The sequence below is a fragment of the Martes martes genome (genome assembly GCF_963455335.1).
Source record: "Martes martes genome assembly, chromosome: 9".
Lineage (NCBI taxonomy): Eukaryota > Metazoa > Chordata > Mammalia > Carnivora > Mustelidae > Martes > Martes martes.
The window spans coordinates 128,447,171-128,464,305 of NC_137896.1; positions in this window are offsets into that span (position 1 = coordinate 128,447,171).

Genomic DNA, 17,135 nt, shown 5'->3' on the forward strand with positions numbered 1-17,135 from the left:
AGTCTGTCGGGGACAGATGGTCCTGGGTCTTGGAGACTGTGGGTCACACAGGGGGGAGTTGGAGATGTCTCAAAGGGAAGGGTCCCTGTGAGGAAGGACTGTTTCTGACCATCCAGCAACATCAAAGTTCTTGCTGGGCTTTCTGTCTTTCTTTCTTTCTTTCTTTCTTTCTATCTATCTATCTATCTATCTATCATCATCATCTACCATTTATGTTTTTTAAAAAAATTAACATATAATGTATTATTTGCTTCAGGTCTGTGAATCATCGGTCTTACACAATTCACAGCACTCACCATAGCATGTACCCTCCCCAGTGTCCATCACCCAGTCACCCTGTCCCTTCTACACCCTCCACTCTAGCAACCCTCAGTTTGTTTCCTGAGATTCAGAGTCTCTTACGGTCTATTTCCCTCTCTGGTTTTGTCTTATTTCGTTTTCCCTTCCCTTCCCCTATGATCTTCTGTCTTATTTCTCAAATTCCTCATATCAGGGAGATAATATGATAATTGTCTTTCTCTGACTGACTTATTTTGCATAACATAATAGCCTCTCACCCCATCTACTTCATTGCAAATGACAAGACTTCATTTTTTGATGGCTGCGTAATATTCCATTATATATAGACACACACCACATCTTTATCTAGTCATCTATTGATGGACATCTAGGCTCTTTACATAGTTTGGCTATTGTGGACATTGCTGCTATAAACTTTCAGGTACACTGCGCTTTCAGATCACTACATTTGTATCTTTGTGGTGAATACCCAGTAATGCAATTGCTGGGTCATAGGGTAGCTCTATTTTTAACTTTTTGAGGAACCTCCATACTGTTTTCCAGAGTGGTTGCACTAGCTTGCCTTCCCACCAACAGTGTAGGAGGGTTCCCCTTTCTCCATATCCTCGCCAACACCTGTCATTTCCTGACTTGTTAATTTTAGCCATTCTTACTGGTGTGAGGTGGTATCTCACTGTGGTTTTGATTTGTATTTCCCTGATGGTGAATGATGTTGAGCACTATTTCATGTGTCTTTTGGCCATTTGGATGTCGTCTTTGCAGAAATGTCTGTTCATGTCTTCTGCCCATTTCTTGATTGGATTCTTTGTTCCTTGGGTGTTGAGTTTGGTAAATTCCTTATATATTTTGGATACAAGCCCTTTATCTGATATGTCATTTGCAAAATATCTTCTCCTATCCTGTAGGTTGTCTTTTGGTTTTGTTGACTGTTTCCTTTGCTGTGCAAAAGCTTTTGATCTTGATGAAGTCCCAGTAGTTCATTTTTGCCCTTGCTACCCTTGCCTTTGGCGATGTTTCTAGGAAGAAGTTGCTGTGGCTGAGGTCGAAGAGGTTGCTGCCTGTGTTCTCCTCAAGGATTTTGATGGAATCCTATCTCATATTGAGGTCTTTCATCCATTTTGAGTCTATTTTTGTGTGTGGTATAAGGAAATGGCCCAGCTTCATTCTTCTGCATGTGCCTGTCCAATTTTCCCAATACAATTTGTTGAAGAGGCTGTCTTTTTTCCATTGGACATTCTTTCCTGCTTTGTTGAAAATTAGTTGACCATAAAGTTAAGGGTCCACTTCTAGGTTCTCTATTCTATTCCATTGATCCATGGGTCTGTTTTTGTGCCAGTACCATACTGTTTTGATGATTACAGCTCTGTAATAGAGCTTGAAGTCTGGAATTGCAATGCCACCAGCTTTACTTTTCTTTTTCAACATTCCTGTGGCTATTCAGGGTTTTTTCTGGTTTCATACAAATTTTAGGATTCTTTGTTCCAGTTCTTTGAAAAAAGTTGATGGAGTTTTAATAGGGAGTGCATTAAATGTATAGATTGCTCTAGGTAGCATAGACATTTTCACAATATTTGTTCTTCCAATCCATCAGCATGGAACTTTTTTCTATTTCTTTGTGTCTTCCTCAGTTTATTTCATGAGTGTTCCATAGTTTTCTGAGTGCAGATTCTTTGCCTCTTTGGTTAGATTTATTTCTAGGTATCTTATGGTTTGGGGAGCAATTGTAAATGAGATTGGCTCCTTAATTTCTTTCTTCTGTCTTCTTGTTGGTGTATAGGAATGCAACTGATTTCTGTTCATTGATTTTATATCCTGCCACTTTACTGAATTCCTGTATGAGTTCTAGCAATTTTAGGGTAGAGTCTTTTGGGTTTTCCACATAAAGAATCCTGTCATATGCAAAGAGTGAGAGTTTGACTTCTTTGATGATTTGGATGCCTTTTATTTCTTTTTTTCCCCCTTTTATTTCTTTTTGTTGTCTGATTGCCAAGGTCAGGGCTTCTAGTACTATGTTGAATAGCAGTGGTGATAGTGGACATCCCTGCTGTGTTCCTCACCTTTGGGGAAAAGCTCTCAGGTTTTCCCCATTGAGAATGATATTCATTGTGGATTTCTCATAGATGGCTTTTATGATATTGATGTATGAATGGACCCTCTATTCCTACATTGTGAAGAGTTTTGATCAAGAAAGATGCTGCACTTTGTCAAATGCTTTTTCTGAATCTACTGAGAGTATCATATAGTTCTTGTTCTTTCTTTTATTAATGTATTATATCACATCAATTAATTTGCAGATGTTGAGCTGACCTTGCAGCCCAGGAATAAATCCCACTTGGTTGTGGTGAAAAATCTTTTTAATGTATTGTTGGATTCTATTGGCTAGTATTTTGGTGAGAATTTTTGCATGCATGTTCATCGAGGATATTGGTCTGTAATTCTCTTTTTTGATGGGGTCTTTGTCTGGTTTTGGGATCAAGGTAATGCTGGCCTCATAAAATGAGTTTGGAAGCTTTCCTTCCATTTCTATTTTTTGGAACAGTTTCAGGAGAATAGATATTTATTCTTCTTTAAATGTTTGGTAGAATTCCCCTGGGAAGCCATCTGGCCCTGGGCTCTTTATTGGGAGATTTTTGATGACTCTTTCAATTTCCTTACTGGTTATGGGTCTGCTCAGATTTTCTATTTCTTCCTGGTTCAGTTTCGGTAGTTTATACATCTCTAGGAATGCATCCATTTCTTCCAGATTATCTAATTTGCTGGCATATAGTAGCTCATAATATGTTCTTATAATTGTATTTCTTTGGTGTTGCTTGTGATCTCTCCTCTTTCATTCATGATTTTATTATTTGGGTCCTTTCTGTTTTGTTTTTGATAAGTCTGGCCAGGGGTTTATCAATCTTATTAATTCTTTCAAAGAATAAGCTCCTCTCATTGATCTGTTCCACTGTTCTTTTGGTTTCTATTTAATTGATTTCTGCTCTGGTCTTTATTATTTCTCGTCTGCTGGGTTTAGGCTTTATTTGCTGTTCTTTCTCCAACTCCTTTAGGTGTAGGGTTAGGTTGTGTATTTGATACCTTTCTTGTTTCTTGAAAAAGACTTGTATTCCTAAATACTTTCCTCTCAGGACAGCCTTTGCTACATCCCAAGGATTTTGAACAGTTGTGTTTTCATTATCATTTGTTTCCATGAATTTTTTTCAATTCTTCTTTAATTTCCTGTTTGAGCCATTCATTCTTTAGTAGGATGCTCTTTAGCCTTCATGTATTTGAGTTCTTTCCAAATTTCCTCTTGTGATTGAGTTCTAGCTTCAGAGCATTGTGGTCTGAAAATATGCAGGGAATGATCCCAGTCCTTTGGTACCTTTTAAGACCTGACTGGTGACCCAGGATGTGATCTATTTTGGAGAATATTCCATGTGGAGTAGAGAAGAATGTGTATTTTGTTGCTTTGGGACGGAATGTTCTGTATATATCTGTGATGTCCTTCTGGTCCAGTGTGTCATTTAAAGCCTTTATTCCCTTGTTGATCTTTTGCTTAGATGATCTGTCCATTTCAGTGAGGGGAGTGTTCAAGTTTCCTACTATTATCGTATAATTGTCAAAGTGTTTCTTTGATTTTGTTATTAACTGGCTCATATAATTGGCTGCTCCCATGTTAGGGGTACAGATATTTGAAATTGTTAGATCGTCTTGTTGAACAGACCCTTCAAGTATGATATAGTGTCCTTTCTTATCTCTTATAGTCTTTGGTTTAAAATCTAATTTGTCTGATATAAGGATTGCCATTCCAGCTTTCTTTTGGTGTCCATTAGCATGGTAAATGGTTTTCCAGCCCCTCACTTTAAGTCTGGAGGTTACTTGAGTCTAAAATGAGTTTCTTGCAGACAGCATATCAATGGGTCTTTTTTTTTAAATTTTTTTATTTTAATAAACATATAATGTATTTTTATCTCCAGGGGTACAGGTCTGTGAATCGCCAGGTTTACACATTTCACAGCACTCATCATAGCACATACCCTCCCCAATGTCCATTTCCCCACCACCCTCTCCCGTCCCCCCTCCCCCCAGCAACCCTCAGTCTGTTTTTTGAGATTGAGTCTTTTATGGTTTGTCTCCCTCCCAATCCCATCTTTTCATTTTTTTCTTTTCCTACCTCCCCCCAACCCCCCCCCCGCCTTGCATCTCCACTTCCTCATATCAAAGAGATCATATGATAGTTGTCTTTCTCCGATTGACTTATTTCGCTAAGCATAATACCCTCTAGTTCCATCCACGTCATCGCAAATGGCAAGATTTCATGTCTTTTGATGGCTGCATAGTATTCCATTGTGTGTATATACCACATCTTCTTTATCCATTCATCTGTTGATGGACATCTAGGCTCTTTCCACAGTTTGGCTATTGTGGACATTGCTGCTATAAACATTCGGGTGCATGTGCCCCTTCGGAGCACCACGTTTGTATCTTTAGGATATATACCCAGGAGTGCAATTGCTGGGTCATAGGGTAGCTCTATTTTCAGTTTTTTGAGGAACCTCCACACTGTTTTCCGGAGTGGTTGCATCTGCTTGCATTCCCACCAGCAGTGTAGGAGGTTTCCCCTCTCTCCGCATCCTCGCCAGCATCTGTCATTTCTTGACTTGTTAATTTTAGCCATTCTGACTGGTGTGAGGTGGTATCTCACTGTTGTTTTGATTTGTATTTCCCTGATGCCGAGTGATGTGGAGCATTTTTTCATGTGTCTGTTGGCCATCTGGATGTCTTCTTTGCAGAAATGTCTGTTCATGTCCTCTGCCCATTTCTTGACTGGATTATTTGTTCTTTGGGTATTGAGTTTGATAAGCTCTTTATAGATTTTGGATACTAGCCCTTTATCTGATATGTCATTTGCAAATATCTTCTCCCATTCTGTCAGTTGCCTTTTGGTTTTGTTAACTGTTTCCTTTGCTGTGCAAAAGCTTTTGATCTTGATGAAATCCCAGTAGTTCATTTTTGCCCTTGCTTCTGTTGCCTTTGGCGATGTTCCTAGGAAGAAGTTGCTGCGGTTGAGGTCAAAGAGGTTGCTGCCTGCATTCTCCTCAAGGATTTTGATAGATTCCTTTCTCACATTGAGGTCCTTCATCCATTTTGAGTCTATTTTCGTGTGTGGTGTAAGGAAATAGTACAATTTCATTTTTCTGCATGTGGCTGTCCAATTTTTCCAGCACCATTTGTTGAAGAGGCGGTCTTTTTTCCATTGGATATTCTTTCCTGCTTTGTCAAAGATTAGTTGACCATAGAGTTGAGGGTCTATTTCTGGGCTCTCTATTCTGTTCCATTGGTCTATATGTCTGTTTTTGTGCCAGTACCATACTGTCTTGATGATGACAGCGTTGTAATAGAGCTTGAAGTCTGGAATTGTGATGCCACCGACTTTGGCTTTCTTTTTCAATATTCCTTTGGCTATTCGAGGTCTTTTCTGGTTCCATATAAATTTTAGGATTATTTGTTCTATTTCTTTAAAAAAATAGATGGGATTTTGATAGGGATTGCATTAAATGTGTAGATTGCTTTAGGTAGCATAGACATTTTCACAATATTTGTTCTTCCAATCCATGAGCATGGAATATTTTTCCATTTCTTTGTGTCTTCCTCAATTTCTTTCATGAGTACTTTATAGTTTTCTGAGTATAGATTCTTTGCCTCTTTGGTTAGATTTCTTCCTAGGTATCTTATGGTTTTGGGTGCGATTGTAAATGGGACTGACTCCTCAATTTCTCTTTCTTCTGTCTTGTTGTTAGTGTAAAGAAATGCGACTGATTTCTGTGCATTGACTTTATATCCTGACACTTTACTGAATTCCTGTATAAGTTCTAGCAGTTTTGGAGTGGAGCCTTTTGGGTTTTCCACATATAGTATCATATCATCTGCAAAGAGTGATAGTTTGACTTCTTCTTTGCCGATTTGGATGCCTTTAATTTCTTTTTGTTGTCTGATTGCTGAGGCTAGGACTTCTAGTACTATGTTGAACAGCAGTGGTGATAACGGACATCCCTGCCGTGTTCCTGACCTTAGTGGAAAAGCTTTCAGTTTTTCTCCATTGAGAATGATATTTGCAGTGGGTTTTTCACAGATGGCTTTGATAATATTGAGGTATGTGCCTTCTATCCCTACACTTTGAAGAGTTTTAATCAGGAAGGGATGCTGCACTTTGTCAAATGCTTTTTCAGCATCTATTGAGAGTATCATATGGTTCTTACTCTTTCTTTTATTAATGTATTGTATCACATTGATGGATTTGCGGATGTTGAACCAACCTTGCAGCCCTGGAATAAATCCCACTTGGTCGTGGTGAATAATCCTTTTAATGTACTGTTGGATCCTATTGGCCAGTATTTTGGTGAGAATTTTCGCATCTGTGTTCATCAAAGATATTGGTCTGTAATTCTCTTTTTTGGTGGGATCCTTGTCTGGTTTTGGGATCAAGGTGGTGCTGGCCTCATAGAATGAATTTGGAAATTTTCCTTCCATTTCTATTTTTTGGAACAGTTTCAGGAGAATAGGAATTAATTCTTCTTTAAATGTTTGGTAGAATTCCCCTGGGAAGCCGTCTGGTCCTGGACTTTTGTTTGTTTGGAGATTTTTGATGACTGTTTCAATCTCCTTACTGGTTATGGGTCTGTTCAGGTTATCTATTTCTTCCTGGTTCAGTTGTGGTAGTTTATACGTCTCTAGAAATGTATCCATTTCTTCCAGATTGTCAAATTTGTTGGCGTAGAGTTGCTCGTAGTATGTTCTTATAATTGTTTGTATTTCTTTGGTGTTGGTTGTGATCTCTCCTCTTTCATTCATGATTTTATTTATTTGCGTCCTTTCTCTTTTCTTTTTGATAAGTCTGGCCAGGGGCTTATCAATCTTATTAATTCTTTCAAAGAACCAGCTCCTAGTTTTGTTGATTTGTTCTATTGCTTTTTTAGTTTCTATTTCATTGATTTCTGCTCTGATCTTTATGATTTCTCTTCTCCTGCTGGGTTTAGGCTTTCTTTGTTGTTCTCTCTCCAGCTCCTTTAGGTGTAGGGTTAGGTTGTGTATTTGAGACCTTTCTTGTTTCTTGAGAAAGGCTTGCACCGCTATATATTTTCCTCTCAGGACTGCCTTTGTTGTGTCCCACAGATTTTGAACCGTTGTGTTTTCATTATCATTTGTTTCCATGAATTTTTTCAATTCTTCTTTAATTTCCTGGTTGACCCATTCATTTTTTAGAAGGATGCTGTTTAGTCTCCATGTATTTGCGTTCTTTCCAAATTTCCTCTTGTGATTGAGTTCTAGCTTCAGAGCATTGTGGTCTGAAAATATGCAGGGAATGATCTCAATCTTTTGGTACCAATTGAGACCTGATTTATGACCCAGGATGTGGTCTATTCTGGAGAATGTTCCATGTGCACTAGAGAAGAATGTATATTCTGTTGCTTTGGGATGGAATGTTCTGAATAGATCTGTGATGTCCATCTGGTCCAGTGTGTCATTTAAGGCCTTTAATTCCTTGTTGATCTTTTGCTTAGATGATCTGTCCATTTCAGTGAGGGGAGTGTTAAAGTCCCCTGCTATTATTGTATTACTGTCGATGTATTTCTTTGATTTTGTTATTAATTGGTTTATATAGTTGGCTGCTCCCATGTTAGGGGCATAGATATTTAAGATTGTTAGGTCTTCTTGTTGGACAGACCCTTTGAGTATGATATAGTGTCCTTCCTCATCTCTTATTATAGTCTTTGGCTTAAAATCTAATTGATCTGATATAAGGATTGCCACCCCAGCTTTCTTCTGATGTCCATTAGCATGGTACATTGTTTTCCACCCCCTCACTTGAAATCTGGAGGTGTCTTCGGGTCTAAAATGAGTTTCTTGTAGGCAGCATATTGATGGGTTTTGTTTTTTTATCCATTCTGATACCCTGTGTCTTTTGATTGGGGCATTTAGCCCATTAACATTCAGGGTAACTATTGAGAGATATGAATTTATTGCCATTGTATTGCCTGTAAGGTGACTGTTACTGTATATTGTCTCTGTTTCTTTCTGATCTACTACTTTTAGGGTCTCTCTTTGCTTAGAGGACCCCTTTCAATATTTCCTGTAGAGCTGCTTTGGTGTTTGCAAATTCTTTCAGCTTTTGTTTGTCCTGGAAGCTCTTTATCTCTCCTTCTATTTTCAATGATAGCCTAGCCGGATATAGTATTCTTGGCTGCATGTTTTTCTCGTTTAGTGCTCTGAATATATCATGCCAGTTCTTTCTGGCCTGCCAGGTCTCTGTGGATAGGTCCACTGCCAATCTAATGTTTTTACCCTTGTATATAACAGACTTCTTTTCCCGGGCTGCTTTCAGGATTTTCTCTTTGTCGCTAAGACTTGTAAATTTTACTATCAGGTGACGAGGTGTGGACCTATTTTTATTGATTTTGAGGGGCGTTCTTAGCATCTCCTGGATTTTGATGTTTGTTCCCTTTGCCATATTAGGGAAATTCTCTCCAATAATTGTCTCCAATATACCTTCTGCTCCCCTCTCTCTTTCTTCTTCTTCTGGAATCCCAACTATTCTAATGTTGTGTCGTCTTATGGTGTTGCTTATCTCTCGAATTCTCTCCTCATGGTCCAGTATTTGTTTGTCTCTCTTTTGCTCAGCTTCTTTATTCTCTGTCATTTGGTCTTCTATGTCACTAATTCTTTCCTCTGCCTCATTGATCCTAGCAGTGAGAGCTTCCATTTTTGATTGCACCTCATTAGTAGCTTTTTTGATTTCAACTTGGTTAGATTTTAGTTCTTTTATTTCTCCAGAAAGGGCTTTTATCTCTCCGGAGAGGGTTTCTCTAATATCTTCTATGCCTTTTTCGAGCCCGGCTAGGACCTTGAGAATTGTCATTCTGAACTCTAGATCTGTCATGTTACCTATGTCAGTATTGATTAGGTCTCCAGCCTTCGTTACGGCCTCTTGTTCTTTTTTTTGAGGTGAGTTTTTCCTCCTTGTCATTTTGTCCAGATAAGATTTGCTTTCTCCTTCAGTGGAATTCTGCTGTTCTTGGTGACTGAAGTTGGTCTTGGCTGGGTTTCTTGTTGATCTTCTGGGGGAGGGGCCTGTTGTAGTGATTCTCAAGTGTCTTTGCCGCAGGCGGAATTGCACCGCCCTTGCCAGGGGCCGGGCTAAGTCATCCGCTCGGGTTTGCTTTCGGGAGCTTTTGTTCCCTGAGCGCTTTCCGTAGAGTCCGGAGGACGGGAATGAAGATGGCGGCTTCCCAATCTCTCGGCCCGGAGGAGCCGAGAGCTTGGGGTTCCGCTCCTCAGTGCGACCTTAGAGAAAAGCGCCCAACAGCCCCGCCTCCCTGGCTTGCGGTCGCGCCTCGAGGAAAGCATTCAATTGCTGGAATCTGGAGAAAAGCGCCCGGTCGCTTCCGTCTCCGTAGCCTCCGGCCACACTCCGAGCCCACCCAGCCTGCGACCAGCACAAGGTAACCCCGGGCTTAGAGCTCACTCCTCGGTTTTGTCGCTGTAGCCGGCTTCCCTGCTCCAATTCCTGTGAGTTCCGCGGCCCTCAGACACACCCAGTCCTTCTGTGACCCCGCGGGACCTGGGGTTATGCTGATCCTGCCTGGGTTTCCCCCCGGTTTAGCCTCTGGAGCGATGTCTCCCTGTGGAGCCGACTTTTAAAAGTCCCGATTTTGTGCTCGGTCGCTCCGCCGCTTGCCGGGAGCCGGCCCCTCCCCCCGGGGTCTATCTTCCCGTCGCTTTGGATTCACTTCTCCGCAGGTCCTATCTTTCAGAAAGTGATCGACTTTCTGTTTCTGGAATTGTTGCTCTTCTTCTCTTCGATTTCCCATTGGATTTGTAGGTGTTCACAATGGTTAGATAAGCTGTCTAGCTGATCTCCTGCTACCCGATGTCGTCTCAACCTGCTACTTCTCCGCCATCTTGACTCCTCCCCCCTGGGTCTTTTTTTTTTTAATCCATTCTGATACCCTATGTCTTTTGATTGGTTCATTTAGTCCATTTATTTTTAAGGTAACTATTGAAAGATATGAATTTAGTGCCATTGTATTGCTTGTAAGGTGACTATTACTGTATATTGTCTCTGTTCCTTTCTGGTCTATGTTACTTTTAGGCTGTATTTTTGCTTAGAAGACCCCTTTCAATATTTCCTGTAGGGCTGGTTTGGTGTTTGCAAATTCTTTTAGTTTTTGTTTGTCCTGGAAGCTTTTTATCTTTCCTATTTTCAATGACAACCTAGTTGGATATGGTATTCTTGGCAGCATACTTTTCTTGTTTAATGCTCTGAGTATATCATGCTAGTCCTTTCTGGCCTGCCAGGTCTCTGTAGATAGGTCTGCTGCCAGTCTAATGTTTCTACTGTTGTAGGTTACTGACCTCTTGTTCCAAGCTGCTTTCAGGATTTTTCTCTTTGTCTCTGAGACTTGTAAGTTTTGCTATTAGATGACAGGGTGTTATCCTATTTCTCTTGATTTTGAGGGAGATTCTCTATGTCTCCTAGATTTTGATGCCTGTTTCCTTCCCTGCATTAGGGAAGTTCTACACTATAATTTGCTCTAACATACCTTCTGCCCCCACCTCTTTCTTCTTCTGGGATCCCAATTATTCTAATATTGTTTCATCTTATGGTATCACTTGTCTCTTGAATTCTCCCCTCCTGATCCTGTAGTTATTTATCTCTCTTTTTCTCAGCTTCTTTATTCTCCATCATTTGGTCTTCTATATCACTGATTCTCTATTCTCACTCATTTACCTTAGCAGTAAGAGCCTCCATTATTTATTGCACCTCATTAATAACCTTTTTGATTTCAATCTGGTCAGATTTCTGTTCTTTTATTTCTCCAGAAAGGAATTCTGTAGTATCTTCTATGCTTTTTCAAGCCCAGCTAGTATCTTTATGATCATTATTCTGAACTCCAGTTCCAACATCTTACTAATGTCCATATTGATTAGGTCCTTTGCAGTCAGTACTGCTTCTTGTTCTTTCTTTAGAGGTGAGTTTTTCCATTTTGTTATTTTGTCCAGAGAAGAACAGATAAATGAGAGAACAAAATGCTAAAAGGATAACAATGACCCCGGAAAAGTATACATTACACACAAATTGGAAGAGACTTGCAATGGTGGTGGGGAGTGAAGGAAGAAAGTGAAAAAAAATATATATGATCAGGCTGGTGAATAGAACAGAGCCATGCATTATATTTTGGGTGTATTTTGGTCTGTTAGAGGAAACTGCCTCCCTAAACTTTAAAGAAAGAAAAACATATATATACAAAAATAAGGGTAAACATGACGAAGAGATGGACTATGACTGTAAAGATGAAAATTAAAAGATTTTTAAAAAGGAATTGAAAAGATAAGAAGTTGATTTAAAAAAGAAAGAAAGAAAAAAAAAAGAGATATTGTGATCAGGTGGGAGATTAGAACAAAGCCATACACTAGATTTAGTGTATAGTGTATATTTTGAAACTGTGACCCAAAATTTTAAAGTAAGAAAAACTTATATATATATAGAAAATAAGGTTAAATACAATGAAAGGATGGAATATGACTGTAAAAATGAAAATTAAAAAAGATTTTTAAAAACTAATTGATAAGACGTTGGTTAAAATAGGAAAGAAGAAACATAAAAAAATAGAAAAAGAAAAAATAGAGAAAATTAAAAAATTAACTTTGACAGACTAAGGAATCATGGGGAAAAAAACCATGAATTCTGTATGCTCTACTCCCCCAGCACTGGGCTGGAGTTCCACAGTTCTCATTGATCAGTAAACTTGGTCTTGGGTGGATGTTCTTGCTGATCTTCTGGGGGAGGGGCCTGTTGCAGTGATTCTCAAGTGTCTTTGCCCGAGGCAGAACTGCACTGCCCTTGCCAGGGGCCAGGCTAAGTAACGGGTTTGGTCTTCGTAGCTTTTGTTCCCTGAACACTTTCCATACAGATTTGGAGGACAGGAATGAAGATGGCAGCCGCCCAATCTCTCACCAGTAGGAGTCGAGAGCTCTGGGCCCCACTTCTCTGTGTGCCCTCAGAGAGAAGCAGTCAATCCCTCCCATCTCCCTGGTCTCTGGTGGCACACTGTACTCACCCAGCCTGTGATGGAGCATTTCTGTCTCTGGCATATGGCCCTCCTTGGAGTCTCCAAACCCAACAGATTCCTGCCGTGCACTCCTGTGCCGGTCCTCCCGGAGGAGGAAGGAGGTGGTCTCTCTGGATCTGCCACTTGTGGGGTCCCTGCTTGAAGAGCAGTGGCCTGACTGTGCCTTGGCTCATGGTTTAAGGTAACCCTGATCTGAGAGCCCCCACCTCGGCTCCGTCTTTGCAGCCGGCTTCCCAGCTCTGATACCTGGGAGCTCTGCCACACTCAGTCACCCCTGGTCTTTCTGTGACCATGTGGGTCCTGAGACCACACTGTCCCCCTGAGGGCTCCACCCCCGCTTAGCCTCTGGAGCAACATCCCTCAGCGGAGAAGACTAAAAGTTCTGTTTTTGTGCTCTACTGCTCTACCGCTTGCTGGGAGCCGGCCCATCCCCCCACAGTCTATCTTCCCAAATACTGCCTCGGATTCACTTCTCCTCACATCCTGCCTTCCAGAAAGTGGTCAGTTTTCTGTTCGTAGAATTTCTGCTGTTCTCTTCGACCTCCTCTTGAGTTTGTAGGTGTTCAGAATGGTTTGATAACTATCTAGCTGAATTCCTGGGACCCGTTGATATTTAGGTCTCCTAATCCTCTGCCATCTTGCTTTCCCCCCACCTTTTTAAATTTGTTTTGCAGAGAATTTTTCTGTGGCCATAGAATGACCTTCATGAGGGCCACTCCTGATTACACTGGGAGCCCAAGAGGCTGGGTCTGGATGTCAGCTGTGGCTTTGACTCATGGCAGGAAGGCAGGAAGGGCTGATAATGACCTAATTTGTCTTTGTCTCAGCTGGTGAATGGGGGAGCCATATTGCATCTTGTGTTAAAGGGCCCGCTGATCTGGGAAAAGCAATGTCATGAACGTGGGGCTTGGAAATCCTTTGGGTTGAGGGCAACTGTTCATATTGTATGTCTGAGCCAAGCTCTTGTTGTGTGTTGGAACGAGGCATCTCAGGAGAGGCTGGTTGGACAGAACTGATAGGTGTAAGGAAGCAGCCACATGCTCTGGGTCTTGATAAGCCTCTTGGCAACTGGCCCAGGTACCTTAAGTCCAGACCAGAGATCTCTCTAGCAGGAGGTACATGTGCTGCTCTTCCTCCCGTCTCACGGGTCATGTGCCTGTGCTTGGCCAGGATGACTCCAGGGCCCGGGGAGCCTAGACAGTCCTCCCCTGCTCTTCTCCTAGGACAGACTGCTGAGGGGTCTCAAAGTGCCGGACACTGTGATCCTTCTGCCCTTGGATGGTGGTGGGGATGAAGCACCAAGCACGCAGTACTGTCAATCTTTTGGGGAAGTTTATGCTCCCATGTTGGGGCCTGGGGGAGGTGACCATAGCCTTGGACTGAACATTGGGACATGATCATCAGGGGAGAGAGAGGGGTATAAATGTGCACAAGGAAGTTCCTCCTGACTCCATGCCTACAGGTGGTGGGGGTGGAAGATGGAGTGGGGAGTGAGGGCTGTCAGGAGGGAGGCCGTGGGAGAGAGCGCTGGCTGAGAGAGCGGGCAGGTGCATGGCTCCTTCCAGCCTGTTCACGCATAGCTGGAGAAGCCAGTCGTCAGGGGCTGTATGCCTGGAACCCAGTCAGACTCTGGCCAGGAGATGAAAGCTTTTAAAAAAAGAAACTTTAGGGCAAATATTCATTTACCTTTGCTGAATCTTCTAAATCCCTTTCTCTAGGTCTTATGCCATTTGATAGTTTCCAGGTCAACTTTTCAAAAACCTATCTAAAAACGATTGGAGAAACGTAAGGAACAAATTTTAGTTTTAACTTTAAGGCATTTGTTTACAAAAGGAAAAAAATATCCTGTCTACTTTTATCTTGAGTGAAAATACTCAAATACTTTTTCAGAGAAGGAAAAAAAATCTTTGAAATGTGTTCATTGTTGAAAATTATGAACATACGGAAAAGTTAAAAGAAAAAAATAATTCTACTTTTTGAGACAGAGATACCTAGAAACACCTTAACATTGCCCTTGTGGTCTTTTAAAAAAATCTCATTTGAAAAACATAGTTGAAGTGATAATGTAGACAGTTCTGCATTTTACAATTTTTTTTTCATATTATAGCATAAACGCCTTTTCACTTTATTGAAACCGTTTGTAAAACAAATTTAATGGCCTCATAATATCCTGACAAAAAGGAAGTAATGTGTATCTGTCAGGGTCTGGCAGAAAATAGAAACCACTCTAAGTATTTTAATGCAAGGAATTTTTAGTCAGGAATTGGTTACACGGGTGAAGGCATAGGGGGAAGCCAAAGCTAAGCAGAAGATCCAGGGGGTGACCCAGAGATGAGCAACAGCAGGAATCCCCTTCTAGATCCAGGGCTGGGTGAACAGGGGAGGAGAGGCTGTTACCAGTTATCTAGAAGTGGGGACTGGAGGGCGGGAGCTAGAATAGGTCCAGAAGAGCCACGTGGGCGTTGAGACCCAGAGATGAGTCATACTCAGACATTGACAGGAAGCGGAGATAAGACAGGATGATACCCAGATCCTCCCTCCTCTTGCCTTCTACCCTCGCACAGGTGTCTCTCCCTCACTAATCTGGACAATGGCCCCTTTCTTGCTCTAAACCTTCAGTGGCTCCCCATTACCTATAGAATGAAAAGTGAATTCCTTGGTCTGATACAAAAAGTCCTTCCTAGTCCGACTCTAGCTTAAATATCCACTGTCATTTCTTTTTTTAAAAAAAATCTATTTAAATATTTAGAGAGAGAGAGGGAGAGCGAGTGAGTGCATGTGCTCTTATGAGTGGGGTAGAGGCAGAGGGAGAGAGAGAGAGAAGCAGACACCCTGATGCATGGAGCCCGATGCAGGGCTCGATCTCATGATCCTGAGATCACGACCTTAGCCAAAACCAAGAGTAGGTTGCTCGACTGACTGAACGACCCAGGTGTCCACTCTTATCCTTTCTTATCACTGTCCCCAATACTTCCAGCCCTAGACATACCAGACTTCTCACTGTTTCTTTCTTTCTTTTTTTTTTTTTTAAGATTTTATTTATTTATTTGACAGATGGAGATCACAGAGAAGCAGGCAGAGAGAGGAGGAAGCAGGCTCCCTGCTGAGCAGAGAGCCCGATGCGGGGCTCAATCCCGGGACCCTGGGATTGATCCCGGGACCCTGGGATCATGACCTGAGCCGAAGGCAGAGGCTTTAACCCACTGAGCTACCCAGGCGCCCCATCTCACTGTTTCTTTTAGTGCTGCTCTGATTCCGGACGTGCTGCTCCTACATCCTAGAATGTCCTTTCTGTCTTTGTCCACTGGGTGAGATCTGTTCATCCTTCTGGACCCTTCTCATTGTTACTTTGTCTGGGGAGTTTCCCTCACCCCTTCTCTTGGGGCAGAGGTGGTTGGATCCCCCGTGGCACTGACATCTGAGACATTCTTGGGGGCATGGGTCTGCTTGTCCCCCTGTGAAGGAACACACGGGTGGGGACCCAAGTTCCTATCTGCAGTTTCCCACCTGCTGGTGAGAGCTCAGGAGATCAGAGCTGAATGGTTGAAAATGCTGTTTTCCTAGATCTATAGCTATAGACCTGGAGGACTAAGCAAGAAAAACAAGCTGCAGAAAAATGTGTATGAGATGCCCTTATTTGAATAAAGCAAACACCTCCTGTATAAGTTTTATGAGTGTGGACAAGAGTGTGAAACGCCACACTCCAGGCTGTCTCCGTTGGTTACCTAAGGGGAAGGGAGGAGGTGAGCTACAAAGGCTGTAGGGAAGATTAGTTTTTACTGCACACTTCAGTAATATTTTAAAATCATAGGGCACACATGTCACTTTTATAATTTTTGAGAAGGAATTTAAATAAAAAGGTTAAATAGCATGAAAAGAAAGTTATGGTTTCTCTTCAGAATATGGCTGGATCCACCACTGCCTCATTCAACTCTTCTGGAAACTTCCTGAAACCGGGAGCCCCTAGTGGGGGTCCTTCGGCTTCATTGCCCTCTCTCTGCTTACACCAGGGCTCACTCTGGAGTGAACTGCCTAGAGAGCCGATGCGGGGACACCACGGGTTTCAGCCCCCTGAGGGGAGCTTGGCACAGTCTTGGGGACTGTCAGTCCCCAGATTGGAAGCTCAAAGGATTCTCAGTTCTTGACTGCCAGGATGAACAGAAAGTGAGAGGCTTGGCTTAGCTTCCGTTAAAAACGTCCTGAACCATGCAGGCTCTTAATAAGAAAACTGACTCAGCCCCAAGCTTAATCCGTGAGGTGCATTTTTTTTTTTTTCCAAGACAGCAAGTTCATGGCTCTGTAATAACTGATTTAGATGTTTTGAAATGTATTCTTTGACAAGGCTTAATTAAAGTGGATCGCACCTATATGGGAACATTTTACAGTTTCCATAACAAACACTATTATTACCAGGAGCCATGTATTTTTTTTGCTCTATTGATGTCTTTTATGGTGATGTCATAAAAAGAAGATTATGACTTCTCATTATGAGGCAGATGGAGGAAAAGACGCATTTTGATTACCAGAGAGGGGAATATGTTCTTTCCAAACAGTTACCTTAATAGCTAGCAAGGGCCGGACTGGACGGGAATGGGAGGTCTGGGCAAATGACTTTTTACGGGCTTTACTTTATAGCAGCTTCCTTTTGTATGTTTTAAAATGAGATTCATCAAATGTGAAGCTGATTTTCCAGTCTGGCTAGGAATGAAGTTTCCATAGATTATC